The sequence below is a fragment of the Myotis yumanensis genome, unplaced genomic scaffold (genome assembly GCF_028538775.1).
Source record: "Myotis yumanensis isolate MYYU_CA2020_CCGP unplaced genomic scaffold, mMyoYum1.0.hap1 SCAF_2, whole genome shotgun sequence".
Lineage (NCBI taxonomy): Eukaryota > Metazoa > Chordata > Mammalia > Chiroptera > Vespertilionidae > Myotis > Myotis yumanensis.
Window position 1 is genome coordinate 206,500,220 of NW_027223753.1, and position 18,284 is coordinate 206,518,503.

Genomic DNA, 18,284 nt, shown 5'->3' on the forward strand with positions numbered 1-18,284 from the left:
AGAGCCATCAGCAATACTTATTAAAAATTTAACTATTAATGTATCCCTTTCTCTAGAAATTTCACTTGCATTATAGATTGGCAGATTTTTAATGGTCACATTAACTCAGAATAAGTTCTATAATTGGGATTTTTCATACTATGTTATCAGGAAGGATTTTAAAAATCCCAAAGTTCAGGCCATCCTAACCCAGACCAATGAAATCAAAAGCCTGGCTACAGTATCTTTTAAGGTTCTTCACATTTTAAATGTGCAGCCAAGATTGGCAGCCAGTGCTATGGAGTCTGTCCATTCTCATCACTGTCCTTGGTAATAATTCTCCTATAGTCTTACTAGAGGCCTGGTGCATGAATTCGTGCACCAGTGGGGTCCCTCAGCCTGGCCTGTGGGATTGGGCCAAAACAGGCTCTCTGACATCTCCCAAGGGGTTCGGGTTTGCAAGAGGGTGCAGGTCAAGCTGAGGGACCCTACCAGTGCATGACAGGCCGGGGAGGGACTGCCGGAGGCTCTGGGGTGTGTCCGGCTTCTCTCACTCAGTCCTGGCCAGACCCCAGCAGCAAGTTAACTTACCAGTCAGAGCGTCTGCCCCCTGGTGGTCAGTGCATGTCATATCAAATGGTCGACTAGTCAACTGTCTGCACCCTGGTGGTCAGTACATGTCATAGCAAGCGGTTGAGTGGCCTTAGCATATCATTAGCATATTATGCTTTGAATGGTTGAATGGATAATCAATGACTGGACACTTAGCATATTAGGCTTTTATTATATAGGATGTCTTCTAACTGAAATTCAGAATCATTCAAAAAATGTTTATGCTATATGATTAGATAAATCTTCCTAGGAAATCAAGAACAGACCAGCATAAAGACAATAATCCTGCAATTTATTATTTATAATTTTACTATAAATAATTATTAATTTTTCTCAATGATATGCCTTTGAAGATAAACTAAAATCACGTATTTGACATTATGCATATTAATTTTTTAATATGTATATATTATTTTTAATATTGTTTTTAATTAGTTGCTGAAATATTAAATATATTTCTCAACAAATAAGGAGAATACAACCATTTATCACTGTTAAATGTAAGTGCTGAAACCTTATTCATCATTTCTTACATTTCTGTGTTTAAATTGTTAAATTCATTCATATGTTTTTTGCAAGACCTATAGTTGATTTTGGCACATTTTCTTCAATCATGATTTTTTGCAATGTCTGAAAACCATCTGGGAAACTAGAAAATCCACAGACTTGTGGGTATTTTTTGGTTTATGAGATTAAGAATGTCCACAGAGAAAAATTTTAAGTCAACTTTGTGAGTCAAAATTTCAACTCTCTGCCAATTTGCTTAATTTTTATTCATTTCCAAGCCAACTATCCATTACATATATTGTTCATTCCAGTTACCTAGCTGTGTTAGAATAATTGATATAATATACCTTAAAGTACCATAAATGTGAGAATAAATTATTGACACAAAAATGTAATTTTAAATTTCTTCATAGATAAATTCCAGGTAATGAACAACCCTATTAGGTTTTAACAACCTGTCAAAATTGAATTTCTTATCTTTCCACTCACAAAATTACTTTCTTTTATTTTTAATTATTAATTTAAAAAACACCTGACTTAGTTATTTTTATTTTCTCTAAATTCAATCATTCCTTAGCTCTATCACCTCTATATTCAAACATTTAAATCATTCTTGCATTTCTCCTGCTTACCACCTAATATTAGATTTTCATGACAGATGGTTCATCATTATTACAAAAACTAGAGGCCTGGTGCATGAAATGCACAAAATGATGGGGGGTTCCTCAATCTGGCGTGCACCCTCTCACAGTCTGGGAGTCGTTAGGGGATGTCTTACTGACGGCTAAGCCGCAGTCTGGCCTCCCTCTGCAGGAGACAACCGGGCCTACCAATCAGGGGTCGGCACTGCCCCCATCATCCCGCCACTGCCACCACCCAGCCTCCCTCTGCGGGAGGTGACCAGATGGGGGATCAAGGGATGGCACAGCCCGCCCCTCCCCCACCCCCGAAGTCGCTGTCCCTCCCTCTGCCCTCTGGCATGTGTCTTGGCTGGCCTAGTGCCGCCTGCTTGCCGGCCCCGCCCCCTGCCAACTAGTGGTTCCGCCATTTGATCAGTTTGCATATTACACTTTTATTATATAGGATAGGACCCTAGCCCTCACTAGTTTGGCTCAGTGAATAGACGAAGGGGTGGGCAAACTTTTTGACTCGAGGGCCACAATGGGTTCTTAAACTGGACCGGAGGGCCGGAACAAAAGCATGGATGGAGTGTTTGTGTGAACTAATATAAATTCAAAGTAAACATCATTACATAAAAGGGTACGGTCTTTTTTTTTTTTTTTAATTTTATTCATTTCAAACGGGCCGGATCCGGCCCGCGGGCCGTAGTTTGCCCACAGCTGCTCCAGCATCTTGCTCTTGCAAGACATCCTATCTTTCTAGGTTTGTTTGTTTCCAGATCCATTTTCTTACTAACAATCAAATACCATCAGTGACAATCAGGAGCCAACATCCCAAGTGCCTGCATCTTTGGCTTTAGTGCAAGTGTATGTAATTCCGCATGATATTTTGAGGCCACCTAAGGCAGTGGTCAGCAAACTGGCCCCTTGAGTGTGGCTCTTCCACAAAATACCATGTGCGGGTGCACACGTACAGTGAGATTGAAACTTCGTGGCCCATGCCACGGGGCCAAAGAGCCGCATGTGGCTCGAGAGCCGCGGTTTGCCGACCACTGACCTAAGGCACTAAAATCCCCACACTAACTTCATTCGGACAGATTGGTTTACTGTGCCTGGCACCAATCTCCAAATACCCACTACCATGTCTCATTTTGAGTCATGATTATTAACTCTGGATTAGTCTTAGATTTACATGTAGAGTTTTTGAAAACATGTGTCCCTATGTCAAGCCCTCAATATTATAATGTCATTCTGGTGTCATCCCAGATTTGATTGTTTCTGACAGCTTCTCACACACCAGGGGACCACCACATCCTCCACCCTCGGGACTTAATCCCTGTGTAGGGAAGAAAGACTGGCTTCCCAATTTCCCAGGTGATAAAGGTCCACTATCCCAGATTATGAGGGGGAAGAATAAACAATGAAGGAGATATTTCTCTGCGGAACGCATGCCCAGAAGAAGCCAAGATGGCATAGGCAGCAGTGGCAAACTACGGCCCGCGGGCCAGATCCAGCCCGTTTGAAATGAATAAAACTAAAAAAAAAGACCGTACCCTTTTGTGTAATGATGTTTACTTTGAATTTATATTAGTTCACACAAACACTCCATCCATGCTTTTGTTCCGGCCCTCCGGTCCAGTTTAAGAACCCATTGTGGCCCTCGAGTCAAAAAGTTTGCCCACCCCTGGCATAGGGGGAGGTCTCTCACTCGGTAATACATGCATTTACCCACCCTTGGCCTGTTCTTTTGTGTGTTCTCTGTCTGTAACAGCCTTGGGGGCCTGGCAGCTGTGTGGGCTCCAAGCTCTGGTTGGGAGCATAGCCAGGAACAGAGACTAAGCTTGGAAGTGGGGACAGAGACGGCACTGCACTAAGCTTTGTCATGGACTAAACTAATGGCACAGAATCCCTGGGCCCTGACCCTTCTTCTGGGTTCGATGAGGACAAGGCTGGATTTTTCCCACAGCAGAGGGACAGAGAGGAGAAACTGGGGGCAGTTTTTTATTTCTACTCCAATAAATCTTATCACTACACCTCACCCTCCCATGCGGGTCCCAAAATGCTTTTCTTGCAACTCCATGGAAGAACCCCATTTCCACTGGCAACACCTTCTATCTTACTTTGACCACACCTCATGTCTCACCCACCCCACCCTGCCTTTGAATCATAAAACATTTATGGGAAGTTTTTTTCTCTCTCCACTTTGTGGTGAAATGTGCCATTTTCTGTGCTTTTTTTTTTTTTTTTACTTTGTTGTAGGAAAGCATGAGACTTGATTGGAAAGTTTGTAAGAAGGACATTCTGATGAAAGGGAAGTGTGTGGAAGGCTGCCTGCCCTGTTTATCGGAATTCCCACTTAGGGGAGACTTAGGGGAGTGTTGAAGGTGGCACCCCTAATTATTCCTTGACTTTTCCAAACAAGTCTGTGCATATGCAGATCCCCGGGTGTTTACTGGAATCCTTATGCTTAATCCCTGGATGCCCTTGCCTAGAGGACAATGTAAACACATGTGTCCTCCCAAGATTACTCACCCTACTGATTGTATCTAAAGATAAAAATGCCAATAAAAGCCTAACCAGGCAGGCAATCGAGGCTGCTCTGGCTCCTTCGGCCGAGCCGTCCCTTAGCCTTCTCCGCCACAGTCAAACTGTGTCAGAGTAATCTGTTCATCCGTTGTTCAGGGGCTGCTGGTCAGCCCCAGCCCTTTGTCACTATAAACCCTTACAAAGCAATAAATCAGATACTAACAACCCCTACCTTCTTTAAATGCATGAGTATAGAACTTAAATCTTTCTGTTCTAGTTATCTACTCCTGTATAATAAACTAGCCCAAATTTACTAGCATGAAACAATAGTCTTCTTATGTTCCACATTCTGTGGGTCAAGAATTTAGAAAGACCACTGTGGGAATGGCATTTCTCTACTCCACAATATCTGAGGCCATATGAGCAATGGATTGAATGGCTGGGGCAACAGAACTGGAAAAGCAAGTGCAGACTGCAGAACACACTTCCAAGATTACTTGTTCACTCATGTGTCTGGCTCCTAAAAGTGGTCACTCTAACAGTGAGTACTCAGGATAGTTGAACTTCTTACATCATTGTTCACAGTTTCAAGGCCAAGTACTCTCAGCAAACCAGGCAGAAGCTGGAGGGAGCATTAAGATGTAGCCTTAACCCTCTCATATCATCACTTTTGCTCTACTCCTTTGGTCAAAGCAATCATGAAACCACCTAGAATCCAAGAAAGAGAATATAGGATCCCTTCTCACTGGGCAAGTGTCTGAAGACCACCATACCCCCTGAGTCATGCTCTTGAAGCATGCTTGAGTTGGTTGAAAGGGGGAGAAGGTTTAAAAGTACTTTCTTATAATGAGAGATGGGGAACAATGAATTAAGACACTCAAACCTGGTTTATTTCCATTGTTTCTGCAAAACATCTGCATTGATATTTTTCTTGACACCTCATTTTAACAGGGAGATATTCTTGACCCCTATTGTTTGGTTGTGAGCTACAAATTTCTGAGGTGTGAAGCATTACATTTTAACAACCTATAACAATGTTTTAAACTGTTCTTTTCCCCTTATCCTCTACAAAAATCAATATATCTATATTTCTATCTAATGGCTGATTATTCCGCAGAGCTATTGTGTGTATATTAGGTCTATTTTGTATGTATATATATTAGGTCTAGATGTTGTAGATCAGGATTTTCTGTGGGGTCTCTCCGCTGGAATTACCAGGGAGGATTTTAAAAATCCCAAAGGCCATCCTACTCCAGACCAATTAAATCAAAAGCCTGGTTACAGTATTTTTTAAAGTTCTTCACATCTTAAATGTGCAGCCAAAATTGACAGCCAGTGCAACGGAGCCTGTCCATTCTCACCACTGTCCTTGGTAATAATTCTCCTGGCTATATTCCTATATCTTCTAACTGAAATTCAGAATCATTCAACTTGTTAAGTTTCAAAAAAATCTTTGGAATGTTAATTGTAACGTTTTAAATATATTGAATATTTTTGAAGAGAACTGTCTGCCATCTTTACAATATTAAGACATTCCATTCGAGTGTTATCGGAGGGATTTCCTCTGTGTCCCCACCTGTTGTTGGTAGAAGTTCCACAGGAATAAGAATTTGCTGAGGCCCCCATGGGAGGATGAGGTATCATGTACAGCTTATTTCTGTGGAATTAAACCCCTGGGTTTCCAAGGTTCCATCTCCCTCCATCCGGCCATGGAAAAGGTCTCAGTTTGTCTTCAGCAGAGCTAGGATTAAAGCCATTGTCTGGAGTTTCAGCTCCTTATTTGCACAATCCAGTCCAACCTCAGGCTAGCTTAGTTTGTGTTCCCAGCTGCAGTCCATTCCATGTGGGGTCCACATGGCCATGGGCCATGCAGCTGCTAAAAGCCACATGACATGGGCAAGTGCAGGTCAAGGAGCCAGCAAGTGCAAGGCAGCAGGAGCAAAGCAAGAGGAACAAGAGGTAGAGAGTTCTTTGGGAATTATGTATTCCCAAATTACGCATGTGTGCAGTGCCTTTACCCCTTCCAGCCAATTATCTTTGTTCCAGGTTAGACTGACAGGAATGAACATTCCTTACCTGACTTCATTGCACATGCACCCATCTCCCCCTTTGTTGTTCCCCTTTGCCCAGTGATTTGCAGGGAATCAACTGGTGGTTCCCTCTGGAATGTGAAGTTGCAGCTTGTTGGTGAAGCTGACCAGATGACCATGCTTATCATGTCTGGCCTTCCCTTTGCTCTTTTTCTATTATTAATACTAGAGGCCTTGTGCACAAAATTTGTGCATTCAAGGGGGTCCCTCAGCCCAGCCTGTGCCCCCTCACAGTTCAGGAGCCCTTGGGGGATGTCTGGCTGATGTCTTAGGCTCCACCACTGCTGCTCTGCTCACCAGCCATAAGCCTGGCTCAGGGTTCCTGGCTGAGTGGTGATCCCCCTGTGGGAGCGCACTGACCACCAGGAGGCAGCTCCTGCATTGAGCATCTGCCCCCTGGTGGTCAATGAGCCTCATAGCAACTAGTCATTCTGCCATTTGGTCAATTTGCATATTAGCCTTTTATTATATAGGATTACTAAACTAGCTCATTACAATGGTAACACAAGGACATCCTATTTTTCTTAGATTATTTTTTTATTTACATTATTTTATTGTGTTGGGTCTTTATTTAGGTACTATGTAGTACTTAAGTTTATCGCTAGATATTTTAATATTTTTGGATACAATGAATGGAATTTTTTGAATTTATGTTTTATATTGCGTTATCTATATGTCTAGACTACAAATTTTTAAAGAATTTTGGAACTGAAAACCATTGTGAATTATGCTATAGTTTACATTTTTTCTGTCAGAGAGTAAAAAATGAGATTTAAATACTGTAAATATCAACATATGTAATTGCTAAATATATATTTATTATTAGTAGATTTTAATCTATTTTAATGTGATTTTAGAATTTTAAAAAAGATTAATGCTCTCTTATTTGCTTATAATGTGTAAAATACTGACCTACTGACCTGTACACTAATACACATTTACTAGTACATTATGTTTAAGAGAAAAATTTTGAAAAGTTTGCTAAAAAACAAACTTGTGCTGGACTTGACTATACCTTGAAAAATATAGAATGCATGAGGAAAGAAAAAGTGGCATTTGAGAATCAGAAAAAAAGAAGGTGGGTCGAGAGTGATGTAGAACCTAATCTTATCAAAAAGAAGGGAGTAGGTCTTAAATTTGACATCAAGGGGATTTGATATTATGTGGAAAGGAAGTCAAAACCACTGATGTGACATTGGAATGATAAAACGTGGGAAAAGGAAATGCTGTCCTCAGAGTCCTGCCAATGATTGTTTAAGTGGGTCATTAAATTGGGATTAACATCTCAAAAAAGAGTATCTATTACTACCTCCACCCTATCTGATTTTGTCGTGACTCTCCCTTGTTATTTTTCCCCCATCACTGAGTTTTAAAACATATACATATATCTGTGTTTGACACCCTTGTAATCCTTCCAGTAAATGCAGATTCCCATGAAAAGTAACTCAAAAGAATTAAAAGGCAGAGCATAGCCAATTCCTCCTAAGACCAGTTGCCTGGCTTTTGTTAGACCCACCCAGATTATTCTGAGGTCCTGGGAAGAAGGAGGGTTCCTTAGTTTCATGGGTAGAGTGCATTGCAGTGAGTGTGCATCACTTGTTTCTTCTTGATTAGGAATAGTTACGTTCATTTGGAAAAAGTGATCCCGAAGTTGACCACACAGTTCAGTTGGCTTTCTCACTGTTCTTGGCTTGGGTATTGTGTAGGAGTCCAATTTCCTTTCATCTAGGTCAATTTATCTTCCTATAACACTAAAAGGAATGGTTCTCTGCTAAAGTCTCAGAGTGATGTGCTAATCTTCTGCTTTGCAGCTGTAATTAATTTAGACTAAAAAGAACTGTTATATATAATGTTTACATCATAAATCTCCATATTTCTTAGAAAAGGGATTAAGCCCATTTTAGTTGATCTGATAGATAAAAAAATGCCTTTTCCTAAGACTCCAGAGCTCATGACAGATTACTAATTGAATTATATTGCATAAATTACATTATATCACTTCAATCCAAATGGACTCTCCCATGTACTTTATCCAATTTGGTATTAAGTTTAATTTTTCTAATTTTGTATTTTTAAAGCTAATAGACTTAGTTAGGTAAATCCGTTACAAACATGTTTTTCTATCTATATTAAGGCAACATGTTACATAATCCTATGTTATTATCCAGAATATATTTCTGAAAACATTTCTTATGATTGTTGGAAATACTAAGTTTCCACAATTCTTTTCCTGTGGAAAATGTTTTCTCCTGGTAGATTTTAATCACTTTTAGAAATCTTCCAGAAATTAGAAATACTTGCAAATTCAACAACTTATCTGCTCCAATCTGAAATTGTCTTGGTAACTTCATAATAACCCATATGTAGAAAGACTGTGAGTTAAAATAAAAAACAATTGGATTATAACTTTGTGCAAGTCACCATTAGCTACACCTGCCTTTCCACACCATTATCTAATGTCTACTGTCTTTTCTCTACATTGCCCAGGCCAGAGCATCTCAAATACTGTGATTCAGAATTCCATGTGGGCTTACTAAATATGTATTTTCTGGCTCACTCAGAAATTCTAAATCGGTAGCTCCAGGGTATGGCTTGTAAATATGTTGTCATTTTGGTGAGTATCATGGTTGATTTTAATGTAAATTGTCTGCAGATTACACCCAAAGATACACTAACAAAGGGCAGTATGTTGTGTGGTATTTCTTAATTAGAAGTATTACATATATTTTTTCCATTTATCACCCCACTCAAATAGAAGCTTCATGGTGTGTGTGAAGAGAGAGACTCTTTATTTTTGTTTTGTGATCTATCCTCAAAAGCTAGGACCTGGTCTATTTCAGGTGCTTATTAAATCATTGCTGAATATCTACACTAATAAAAGACAAAGATGCTAATTGACCATCCCTTCCCTATACCCTAAGCCACGCCCACTAGCCAATCAGAGTGACTATATGCAAATTAACCCAACCAAGATGGAGGCCAGCAGCCACGGAGCTGGAGCAAGCAGGAGGCTTGGTTGCCCCGGTGATGGAGGATGCCAAGTTTCCCACCTTCCCTGAGCCGGCTGTAGCCTCCGCTCATGGCAACAAAGTTTCAATTATAGAAGATAAATAAATCCCAGATACCTTCTTCCAGCCAGCCTCCACTGGAAGCTTGGGTGGCTGGGGGCTGTGGCCAGCCTACAAATATCCATCAGCCCCTCACCCAGGCTGGCCAGGCACCCCAGTGGAGACCCCCAACCCTGAAGGGGCTTTGGCCAGCCTGCAAACAGCCATCAGCCCCTCACCCAGGCTGGCCAGGCACCAAAGCGGGACCCTCACCATGATCTGGGACACCCTTCAGGGCAAACCAGCCAGCCCCCACCCATGCACCAGGCCTCTATCCTATATAATAAAAGGGTAATATGCAAACTGATCCTAACAGCAGAAAGACTGGGAATGACTGGTCACTATGACACACACTGACCACCAGGGGGCAGACGCTCAATGCAGGAGCTGCCCTCTGGTGGTCAGTGCGCTCCCACATGGGGGAGCTCTGCTCAGCCACAAGCCAGGCTGATGGCTGCCAGTACAGTGGTGGTGGTGGGAGCCTCTCCTGCCTCCTCAGCAGTGCTAAGGATGTCTGACTGCAGCTTAGGTCTGCTCCCCGCTGGCAAGTGGACATCCCCTGAGGGCTGCAGGGCTGCCAGAGGGATGTCTGATTGCCAGCTTAGGCCCAGTTCCCTGGGGAGCAGGCCTAAGCCAGCAGGTGGTCATCCTCCGAGGGGTCCCAGACTGTGAGAGGGCACAGGCCAGGCTAAGGGACCACCCCCCGCCGAGTGCACAAATTTTTGTACACTAGGCCTCTAGTTTAACTATAACATATAACATGAGAGATATTATAATTTTATGTGTAAATATAACAATTATATATATATATATATATATATATATATATATATATATATATATATACTTAAATTGTTAAATGTTAAATTCCAAAATGTATTTTTCAGTTTTAAATACATCAGAAAAAGATTTAAAAACTTCAGCCAGGTTCAAGGATAAAATCTGATTTTCTTATAATCCCATGTGATGTAGTTTTTAAATTAGTTCAGCATTCTGCTTTGCCATCACTGTTTTGTCATAACAAAACAGGTGGGTATAGAATCAGGTCTAGGAATAGCACAAGGTTGTATTGCTTTTATACAGGAGAGACTGCAACCCAAGTATTATAAAATGTTAGATTTATTTTAGTGACAATATTTATGAAAATTACAATAAATCTTACTGACTAAAAAACTTTGAAGAGTGCAAATAAAATTTTCAAACAATGTGTGTGCTTTTAAACTGAGATCTTAGGGTATCATTAATGAATCTAAATGAAAACTAACTTCAGGAAATTTTTGATTTAATGAAATTAAAAATTCTGAAATAGATATGCTCAATATTGAAATATCTTTCACATGGTTATTTTGGGTCCAAAATGCAGCAATTGTTCTTGCAAATGTGTATTAACTCATTTTAAATAATAAAAGTACATATTTTCTTTATGTATTCCAGAAAATTGAACCTATTATTATAGCCTTGAGGAACTGAAATGTGTAATTCTACTTTCAAAATGAAATTATATGAATATTAGTATTTTAATGTAAAAATAATTTTGAATGTATACTAGTAAATAGCATCAAGGCAGCAAAACAAAACTCACTTGAAATATGTTAACGGATTGAATTGAATAACATATTGATTTTTTTAAAAGTGACCATCAATATAAGGAGTATCTGTGTCATTTCATTAGAAATCCAACATATGTGTTTTATTATAAGTTACAGAACCCCTTTCCTAAACTTAACAGAAGTATAACTTGGATGAAATTACTTCACATCTCTGGGTTCTGATTTCTTCAGCTGTAAATTTGTGGTACTTATCTCATTTAGTAACTAAAAGATAAAATAAGATTTAAAACTCTTACTACTGCCTGATATTGAGTAAGGACTAAAAAAATATGTAGCATAAGAGTAAGAGGGGAACATGGCTGTCCTCTCTATTCAGAGACATCAGTTTGCTTTCATTCCTATCAGGTGGCATAAGGGCTGGCTATTATATTTTAGATTCATTACTAGAATCACTATTGTCACTAATTAAGAAATGAGATATTGTTAGGAAACCTACTGAAGATTTAGAAATAGGGAAAGAGGCACATGTTAAAAGAAAGGTGTAAAATATTCAGTGAAATTCAACATCAAAATCCTCAGGGCGTGATTTCCATTCATTGCAATGATGCTACACAGAGTTAACCACAGCGATAAAACACAGCTGCTGGAGTCAGTCTCATTGGTTACACACAATTTTTAAGTTTGCTACCACCTGCCAGACTCTTTACTATGACGTTAGTTTAGGGCAGCGGTTCTCAACCTGTGGGTCGCGACCCCTTTGGGGGTCGAACAACCCTTTCACAGGAGTCGCCTAAGACCATCGGAAAACACATATATAATTACATATTGTTTTGTGATTAATCACTATGCTTTAATTATGTTCAATTTGTAACAATGAAAATACATCCTGCATATCAAATATTTACATTATGACTCATAACAGTAGCAAAATTACAGTTATGAATTAGCAACAAAAATAATTTTATGGTTGGGGGTCACCACAACATGGGGAGCTGTATTAAAGGGTCGCGGCATTAGGAAGGTTGAGAGCCACGGGTTTAGGGGGATCACTTTAAAAGTACAGAAAATTGTACTTTTTAATAACAGTTTTTATAACAGTTCTCCATGAACAGAACTTTTTGTTCTAAAATCCCTTCCTTCCTGCCAATTAGTGCCAACTCTCGTTAGAGCCACCTACACACAATCATTAGCCAGGTATGCATAACACTTTGCCCTCAGCCATCACAAAGATCAAGCATCTGAACAAATGAGTGCAGGGCTTACCGTCAGAGCCAGCTATTGAAACTTGGGTGGAAACCAAACCCCAAATATGCTAGTTATGGATTCTGCTTTATTTACCAAGAATCTATCATCTTGATCCAATCATTGTCCAAAGGGATTCTCAGGTGAAACTTGGAGGCAGTAAAATATTTTCCTCTTAAAATAAACAAATGGATTTAACACCGAGGGAGAAATGTAAGCTTAATCCTTTCCCAGGTAAGAAGGAACAAGTTCAGAGAATATTATTTACTGGCCATTTTGACTGTGTTGTTTAAAACTAGAGTGACCCAGTGACTTATACTAGTATTACCTCTTACCTGCCCAAGGTAAGTTCAGAGAGGTATTATAAAGGGAAGATTTGTACTACTGACACTGCACCAGCTGTGGAGTAATTAACCCAACATTGCTCATTCTGACATACAATTTGTATGGACTCCTCATATTGTGGTAGAGGAAAATATAAACAAACTTCACACATATGTAACATGGCTGATAGCAATTACCAGGAGAAAAATGACTAGACACTTCTACAGCTTTGTTCCTTTCTTTCCATTTGACCTAGTGTACATAAATCTTCAAACACCACTGATTTTATGAATTGAGCTGCTTATGTTCACAAATTGGAGAGAAAGGAATCAACATTTGAAACTGGCTGCAAGCTAACATAGTTTTGAGGATTTAAAGAGAAGTTTTTGCTTAAAGGAGTGAAAGTGAGAACGAAGATGAGACTGGGAACAAAACACTGGAACTAGCCATGAAACAAAGTTAATTGAAAATCACTTTAAATTTTATGATTTGGCCAGGAATTTTAGGAATGGCAGCTGAAATGAAGAGCACAACTGACATATTAAAAATACATGTAAGCTGCCTGGGCGGGCTGGAAGGCGCGGGTTGAAAAGTCTCCTTCCAAGTTTGGAGAGAGAGAAGAGCGCTCAGTCCTCGGTACCCGCGAGCGGGGAGGAGGCAGGAGAGAAGGACGCGGTGTCTGGGGAGCATCCAGGCCTTGAGACAGAGCTCAGGCTTCGAAAGCTACCAGCTTGTGGCACACCTGGGAAAGGCAGGAGCGCCTGCTGTTGGGCTGCTCTTTACTAGAGAGGGGAGTCTGAGGCTGCGGCAAGGGGCGAACGACCCGACGCAAGATGGCGAGTCAAGAGATGTTTGAAGATACTGTGGAGGAGCGTGTCATCAATGAAGAATATAAAATCTGGAAGAAGAATACACCATTTCTGTATGACCTGGTTATGACCCATGCTCTTCAGTGGCCGAGTCTTACGGTTCAGTGGCTTCCTGAAGTGACTAAACCGGAAGGAAAGGATTATGCCCTTCATTGGCTAGTGCTGGGGACTCACACGTCTGATGAGCAGAATCATCTCGTGGTTGCTCGAGTCCATATTCCGAATGATGATGCACAGTTTGATGCTTCCCACACAGCTTTTTACATAGTCTACTGGTTTTTGTTTATTTGTTTGTTTTTGGTGGGTCTTTTTGTTTTTAATTATTTTCTTTAACACACACACACACACACACACACACACACACACTGATTTCAGAGAGGAAGGGAGAGAGAGGGGGAGAGAGATAGAAACATCAATGATGAGAGAGAATCATTGACTGGCTGCCTCCTGCATCCCCAATACTGAGGACTGAGCAGCAACCCAGGCATATGGCCTGACCGGGAATTGAATCATGACCTTCTCGTTCATAGGTCGATGCTCAACCACTGAGCCATGCTAGGTGGGCCATTAATTATTTTCTTGGATAAAATTTTACTCTATTACAGATAGTGTTTGTTTCCAAAGTGTGGATAGTACTGATTCTGCTCTGTCTTCCCAGGGACTATCAAGTGTTTTGAGGTGTATATTAGATCCTGATTGAAGAAAATCAAACAATACTTGTTTCAGAAACAAAGATTAACAAGGAGCTGTGAGCCTTGGCGTGAAGCATAACTAAATATTTCTCAGGCAATGTAAATGTACATTAAGTTCTGGGAGATTGTTTGAAGATATAAAACATGAAGTCTTACCATGTCAAATTAATAACAGCATAATGAGCAGTAATCTAGTATCTCTTTCTTTAAACACTGTGTTTTATATATATATATACATATATATATTTCTTTTTTTATATATTGCTTAAAGTATTACATAGAGTATTACATATGTCTCCTTCTTTCCCCACCCTTGACAATCCCCCAGCCTCCTCTACCCCCCAGTGTCTTATGTCCATTGGTTATGCTTATATGCATGCATAAAAGTCCTTCGGTTGATCTCTTATCCCCCCCTCCCACCCCCCAACCCTCCCCAGCCTTCCGGCTGTAGTTTGAATGTCTGTTCGAGGCTGCTCTGCCTCTGTATCTGTTTTTGTTCATCAGTTTATAATGGTCTTTATTATCCATAAATGAGTGAGATCATGTGGTATTTTTCCTTCATTGACTGGCTTATTTCACCTAGCATAATGCTCTCCAGATATATCCATGCTGTTGCAAATGGTAAGAATTCCTTCCTTTTTAAAGAAGCATAATATTCCATTCTGTAGATGTGCCATAGTTTTCTAATCCATTTATCTGCTGATGGACACTTAGGCTGTTTCCAGATCTTCGCTATGTTGTTTTTCTTTTTAATTTGCAAGAGGCAGAGTCATAAACTTCTAAATATATATAGAAGCATCTTAAGGATTTTACTATTTAATGAATTTGTCTCTTAAAAAATGTTAGATAGCCCTAGCTGGTTTGGCTCAGTGGATAGAGTGTCGGCCTGTTGACTGAAGGTCCCGGGTTCTATTTCGATCAATGGCACATGCCCAGGTTGTGGGCTCGATCCCCAGTAGGGGGCATGCAGGAGACAGCCAATCAATGATTCTCATCATTGATGTTTCTATCTCTCTCTCCCTTCCTTTCTAAAATAAATAAAAATATATTTTTTAAAAAGAAAAGAAAAATGCTAGAGAAATACAAATGATGTATGAACAAAGAAAAAATATACCGAAGAGTTCTGTGACAAGGCTTTAAAGAATTGTGTGACTATTCTTTCAAAGATTGCAACCAATCCCAGTATCCACATGAATTTGCCATATTCATTTTCTTCTCATTTTTCTTCTTTGCTTTGGTGGTGGTTATTTTTAGCAGCCTTAATCTGGAATCTGGAATGAGAAAGATATAGTCTATTAATACTGAATAAATGAACTATTTGATTGGTGGAACAAGAATTGGTAAGAGCACTTTACTTTTAGAGTTAGGTTTAAAGTGATAATATGTTAAAATGCCTTTTAATTTCAAATATAAAAAATCAAAGGTGGCATGGTTTGGATTCAGATTGCATGTCTGGGACTCATGAGGTTACACTATTGCATTAGGTTTTTCTGATCAAAGTCTCTAAAGCAGTGGTTCTCAACCTTCCTAATGCCATGACCCTTTAATACAGTTCCTCATGTTGTGGTGACCCCCAACCATAAAATTATTTTTGTTGCTACTTCATAACTGTAATTTTGCTACTGTTATGAATTATAATGTAAATATCTAATAAGCAGGATGTATTTAGGTAACCCCTGTGAAAGGGTTGTTCGAAAGGGTTGTTGTGACCCCCAAAGGGGTCATGACCCACAGGTTGAGAACCGCTGCTCTAAAGCCATTGGAGAGGAAGTAAGAATGAGATACATACAAGAGACCTGAGTTACGTCTAAATCGCTCAAATAACAGCAGTTTTCTTCCTCCCAGCACCATCAAGCCACCATCAAAACATTTATTAAATTTAGAATATGCTTTATTAGATTCCTCTAAAAAATTCCTAATTTTCTAAATTATTTTATAAAAGATAGGAAAATAATATAATTGCAAAAACATGTTTGCAAATTCACTGCTTTTACGCATGAACTTATTTTTTCTGAGGTTCAACTGAACTAAGAAAATTTCTGTCTTTTGTTAGTACTGACTAAATATAAAATGTTATCCTTTTTGAAATATAGATATCAACTATAAACAATATTAACCCTGTTTTATTTTAATAATGTTGTAACCAAACCCAGGTTCAGCAGTCTACTTCAAGGAAAGCTGAACTCATGAGACAGGTGCTGTTGGAAAGGAAAGCAGTTTATTCAAGTGCCAGCCATCTGAGAATGTGGGAACGTTCTTCCCATAGCCCATGTTAACTTCTCAGTATAGACAGGGGGAGGGAAATTCTCTACGTGTAAGTCAGAATAGTCCACTCCAATGATTATCTCAAAACTGGTCAAGCAGAGGTCCAGTTTTTATGATTGAAAGTCAACAAGTCTCCCAGAGCCAGAACATCCAGTTGCTGGAATCAGCCTCCTTCCCTGAAGCTAGTTCCTGGAACTCTTACAAAAATGTCCAGCTTCTCCACAGGTTACATATTAGTTAACAATTCATCTTTTATAAAAACACCTTTAACATGAACAATATTAAAAGAAAAGAGGGATGGGTTGCAGTGTTAGTACCTATTGTCACATATTCTTCCTCTTAAAAACAGGGCACAAAAATCTAGAAATGAGGATTTGATTGTAATGTAAAAAAGCGGCATTACATTACTGTAGGGAACAGCTATAGGGTCAAGCCTCAGACTGACCTGTGGCAGAGCCACATAGAAGTCCCAGCATGAGCCGTGTCCAGCACGGCCAGGGGTGAACCTGAGGAGGGGCGGTAAAGGATTAAAGAAGACAGACAAGAGAATACAGTTGGGGCTAGGTAGGATCACTGTGCCTGGATGAGGAAACAGTGACACAGCATGTAAGCCAAAGCTTTATTTTATAGTCAGATCACACAAAGCAAAACAAGGGGAGTGGTCTACGTGTCTACAATGTTCTTGTGAGTTTCAAAATCTATTTCGTTACTCAAGCCTTGTTTTAGCAGCACTTGCTGCACCTCCCACAGCTCATTAGCTATCTAGGAACCAGGGAGGACTATGAGGTCAAACTTAATTGTGCTAGGAGGGCTCTGCCCTCCAAGCTGGGATTTGTATGTGGCTCTGCCACAGGTCAGTCTGAGGCTTGACCCTATAGCCGCTCCCTACACATTACATCTATCCTACTCCTAATTTAGTATTCTGGTATCCCAGAGGTGAATTAAATAAACAAAATGAAGGGAAAGCCAGAAGAATTCCACACCAAACTAATACTATGTTTCAATAGTCATTTAACACACACACACACACACACACACACACACACACACACACTCCAAAAATAATCCTACCTGTGGAAGGAGAAGGAATAACACCTACAGTGAAAATAGTACCAATCTTTTTTTTTTTTTATTGATTGTTTGCAGAGAGGAAGGGAGAGGGATAGAGAGCCAGAAACATCAATGAGAGAGAAACATTGATCAGCTGCCTCCTGCACACTCCCCACTGGGGACGTGCCTGCAACCAAGGTACATGTCCTTGACCGGAATCGAACCCAGGACCCTTGAGTCCGCAGACCGACACTCTATCCACTGAGCCAAACCGGTTCTGGCGCAATCTTAAACCTAAAATATCTTAGTTGTTTCTATCACTAACCAGTTCTATGACCTTGGTCATACTTTAATTCTCTGAGCCTTGCATTCCTCAAATGGGAAATAAGAAATTTGATTTATGGGATCCCCTGCATTTTCCATGGCTGTGCAAACTTGAGTCATCTAACAATTACCAGCCATATATACTGAATATGCTACTGGGTAATGTTTTAACCTAATGGGCAAGAACTACGAGGGAGACCTCTACTTGAGATTTGAGGGTGGATATTTTTTCATAACTGTATGAAAGTCTTACGAACAAAAATCTTCTGTAAAATACTAAGAACAAACAAATTTGAGTGTTTTCTCAGGACTGAAGGAGTAATTTTTACTTTACTGAACTTCAGCAGTCTCAATGGACTTATCATTTTACTCATTTCACCTTGTTTTGTAATTAAACATTAGAACACCCTCTCATAGCCTGGACTCATGATATTATTGCAGCTGGCCAGTCAATGCATCAGTCATAGTGGAGAATGAAAACCAAATAACAGATTCTACAGGACAATAGGTAGAGACTTGTGTATACA